This window comes from Centruroides vittatus, unplaced genomic scaffold (genome assembly GCF_030686945.1).
Source record: "Centruroides vittatus isolate TY-2023 unplaced genomic scaffold, ASM3068694v2 contig_991, whole genome shotgun sequence".
NCBI lineage: Eukaryota > Metazoa > Arthropoda > Arachnida > Scorpiones > Buthidae > Centruroides > Centruroides vittatus.
In genome coordinates, this window is record NW_027122660.1 from 196,368 (window position 1) to 201,622 (window position 5,255).

Here is a 5,255-nt window from a genome sequence, read left to right on the forward strand (position 1 = left end):
TTTTCTATCAATTCTTACATGTTATCATTAATTAAAACTCTATCATAACATGCATTATAGTTTTTCTTAACTATACCCTATAACAGATGATCTTTGTGAGATAAAAAGACTTTCCTTAATACGGAATTGTAATAAACACAACTCCTATTGAAAAGCTTCGTTTTTCTACATATCCTGTTTTCAATCTGCGATTTCTTTTATATACACCAATGTACTTTTCCAATTCCTCTCTCTTCTTTCATAATTGGTATGAAGTAAAATTTATCAAAACTTTTTCTACTTCGATAAATTTCTTGTTTAAGTCCCTGTTAGCATTCCTATATTTTGTTTTCAATGCTCAGCTGCAAAATCCAAACAATTTTTGATTATTATAGTTTTTTTGGTTTACTTACTTATAAATTACTCTTATGTAGCTACGTTTATAGCTATTTGTTTGAATTTACATGCAGTAGCAAGTACATCCTTATCCCTGTCATTAATACAACCAGTTTTTAAATTTACTTTTATAGATTTCAAATTTTTTTCGTGGATTGCTAATGATGGGTAATACATAGCCCTGAGGATAGTCACTTAATTCCATTTAATTACAGAGTCTTTTGCGTGTGCCATACTTAACAAAACTGTGTTGCAGTGCCTTTTATTAATGTCATATTTGTGCTTCTTATTCAACTATTTTACAAAAAATATTTTCTGCATTTTCTTTCCTTAAAACATAACTACGTTTCACATATTTTCATTTTTACACTGTTTATTTTTTTCACTGTTATAATTACTTGACAGTGGGTTCGTTTTATTAAACTTATTTTTTTCATCCTTTAAAGCTGTAGTGTTGTTTCAATACGATTCGCATCGTATTAAGTTACAGCGCCTGATCGATATTTTTATCAACGTTTGTGTTTAATATAACAAAAGAAAACAAATATATACTGTATGTATCATAAACTTAACCCTTTTAAAATGAATTTCTTATAAAGTAATTTAATAATATTTTAAATATTTCTTGGCTTTTATAAATGTTTTGTTCAATGGAATATTTAAAATTTGAATTGTAAGCCATTTGTTTAAAGAAACACATGCATGTTGAATAATACACTATTATTGATTTTTCTCGCAAAAAGAAACACTATGCTGAATAACAGAGTATTGATTATAGATAGAACAAGCTGCATTACAATATCGATATTACACAAGATTTGAAAATATATATTATCTATATTAAAATATAGTTGAAGGTCGTGCATGTTTAAAATGTCAGTAATTATTAACAATTTACATAATTTGGAAGATATTTTTAATTCATAATAAATGTTATTGATTATTATTTAAAAAATGTATTCATTGTTTTTGGTAATCTGTGGTAAACGTGGTTTCGTTAGAAAAATTATTTTCTTATTCATTCTCACTTTATGAGTTTCTTCGTAATAATCCATCTTATTTTGAAGCATAATCGTGGGCTTTTGTCACATATTTTTCTTCTGAACTTTTTTCTTCTTTATTGTATTTACATATACCGATAGCCTTAGTTAAATTAATTTAATTTAAAGTACATTGGTGGCAATAGACACCTTCTTTCTTACACACTGATTAGTGAAAAATAATAAGAATTAATAGTAATATATCATTTGGTTCTGAGAGTCAAACGAACCATAGGTCAAAGGTACAGAGTCAACAAATAACTTATAAAATTTAACTTTTTCATATTTTATTCGTGTTACTAAAATGTACAAAACGACTTTTTAAATAAGAAAAATAAATATTATTTAGGTTTATTTAATGCAAGAATTTGTAATGTAGTTTAATCGATGCTATAGCTAAAATGTAGAAATGTGATACAGTACAGTTGATATTTGATATTTTTTTGGTCATCGTTAATCTTTTACTTTGTGATGTAACTCTAACATTGTATTTTTCCTTTATAAATAATTGTATTTTTCTTTATGGATTAGGACTCTTTCATTCACACAGAATATGCAGCAGAATTGTTTCTTCACTACACCCAATAACAGATGATCAATATGGAAGATAAAAACTAGGCTGAATACTGAATTTTGATACACGATTTCTATTGGAAAACGTTTTGTAACCTCATACTCTATTTTCAGTTATCCATCTGTTTTATATATATTAGTATTTCTCTTCTATTTCTCTTAATTTTTGCATAATAGGTATAAGAGAACCTATCAATAGTTGTGTAAGTTTATAAATACCGTATTCAAGTCTTTACCAACATTTTTATATTTCTTCTTCTGTTCATTAGTTGCAAAAATCAAACCATTATTAAATTTTATTATTATTATAACTTCTTGCCTTGTTTTCTGTATAATTTATTTATATAGAGCTATGTATCTTCATATGTCAGGTTTCGACTTACACCCCCATGTGATTTCAGAAATTTAACTATGGAAATTTTTCTCTTTTCTAAATAAATTCCAACTCTAATATGTACATTATATATTTTCCAATTTCATTTTGAGTAATAAATTTAAAACCTAATGGAATTTACTTATTTAAAATGTATTTACAATGTCACTTAGATTTTGCCTATAAGAGATATAATTTTTCCTAACAATAATTTAAAACATTCTCTCAATAAAGTAAATTTTTTGTTTAGTGAAATATAATCTTTTATATAAGTAGTGTTCTACTGTCAATAGTAAGTATAATTTACATATCTGTATTATATTAATATGTGTAATCAATTAAATCACTTACAATTTTTCCCTGTAATTTTCTAAATAAATTATGATTCTTAATAGTGCATTTTCATAAAAAGTAAAATTCACAGTATAGCTCTTTCACAATATTAATTTGAAATACATTTTATCAACTGTTTTACAGGAACATCTTTCTACAATTTTTTCTCTAACAATATAAGTATATATCATTTATTTTCATAACTTTTCGTTTTTTCAGTTTTGTAATTTCAAATTTAAATATATATTTTTTCTTATAAAACTTCCTTTTTTAACCTTATTTAACCTCTCGAAGTACAAAGCATTTAAAAAATGACTTCAAATGAAAAATTCTTTCATTTTTATTTAAAAGTAAACATCAATTTAATTTAAAAAAAAATGTTTTTTTGATTTTTTCAATTTGGAAAAATTGGTTCCTATATTGCACCTTTTCCTTTGGATAGCCAACTTTACAGGGACCTACAGGGGCAACGGGTGGCTTTTCTACATAAGCGTTTTATTGTGCTGAAAAGCTGCCATTCGTTGGTTAGCTTTAAAAAACTTTAAAAACGAAAATATGATGAAACATAAAATGAAAATTAATTTATTTACATAAAGACATATGTTAAATGATTACAAGTAATAAGAAAAATGAAAAATAATTATAAAATACAATGTTATACAGATTACATTAATGTTTGATTTTACATGTACTAAATATAGTAAACAATAATAAAATACATTTTTAAAAATTTTTGTTTAAAACTTTATTTTATTATGTAATATTTAGATAAATTTTATTATTGATATAACACAAACTCGCAAGGAGTTACCACACACTGCAGTACATTATAAATAGTTACTTGACTCTGATAACAGTTTCTTCTAAACTTTCGCGGATTATTCTAAATAACGTCTGAGGGGGAGTTGGTTTTTCATAGACACGTCTGAAATAGTTACTGTAAATACTTGAACGTATTTTGTTATTTTCTAATAATTTTGATATTAGTTTCATCTCATTATTTATATTATATGCTAAGCTTAATTGCACATTGTTTTTGTGCTTTACAAGAAAAACTCCTACAAAAAATTTAAACAATTTTTAATACACCAATTTATGAATCACATTTCTGAAACATTTTAGCATAAAACTTAATTTCCTTTATTACGTATTATTTAAAAACAATAATTGTTTAACATCACAAAAAATTGCAACGGATCACGTGAAATACGCTGCATTTCGGTGTATAACGCTAAATGTCCTTGAGAACAGCCGTTTTCCAATATTCGTGGAGTATTTTCATAAAACTCTCAGGGAAGGACAGGTGTCAACAGAGATTTGCATCAGTGACCACAAATAATCAAATACTTCACAATTATTTCGATCCGATATGCTATCTCTATGGATAGGACAAAAAAAATGGTTTAAAACATAAACTTGTATTGGGTGCAAAATTACAAAATTTACTGAGGTCATAAAAAACATCCTATAGAATGTAAATAAGCTTTGTTTGGATTATTTAGAGCAACGAATTTTTACGTACAATTATTTAAATTAACCCGAGTTATCTTGGGTTCGGACAGGGCCTAGTTCAAGGGTCGGAAAGTGAGGCTCTTTTGCATAGACGTTTACGGCTTTTTGGACATAAACTGCAATTTCACCTCATCTCAAGCAGTCTTATAACTCCGGTTTATGAGATAGAGCCGGCGAACAAATATCGACTCGTACGGCATACTCTCTACCATTCTTTAGCCCATTTGCACATGACGACACTCGCGTTGATCAATATGAATCGCCTGCGAGTGGCAGCTTCTCTCTGTTTTTCTCTCACAATTTAATATGGAGATTATAACCTTTGAGAATCTTTCTCCGACCCATGTTGCCAGTTGCTAAGCGAAACGACCAGTGAGGCTAATGTAGCGCTCTAGCCGCCAAGTGCTGACTAGTGCGAGTGATAGCATTTGAAGCATATCTATATATTTAACTCATTGAACGCGCGTCTGTCGTCTCACGTCTGTCCATGTAACATTATGCCAAAAAGGCCACTAGAGGCGCCTCTCTCGTGTGTCGTATTTTGCACATTTAAATTAACAATATAATTTATTATTTACATTAACAGTATAAATTATTATTATTCATTTTGTCAATAGCCAATAACAATATAAATAATTCAGTATATTTGTAATGGGAATTTATTATTGTTGCATAATGCCTGTAACGCTCACTAGGGGGCATCTTTAAACACAGTTGGTCGGCGATCGGTCAAGCATTTAAGCCTCGATGCAACTCTTTATTTTAAAAACACTTTCATATAATGCAGAAAACAATAACAGATGACACGAATTGCTTGCAAAGTGAAAAATTATTGCATAGTAACTAACATCTTGCTGCTGTATTCATAATCATGGTTCATATGTTATAGTTAGAAATCAACCAACAATTGCTTTGTTTACTTTTGTACATAAACATTTTTATTATTTAACATCAAACTTTACCATTTCATTTTCGATTTTAAACACGGCTTTAAAGCATTTCACATTCTAGATTCAATTTACACAGAAATATCAAGCAACGAAAACTGC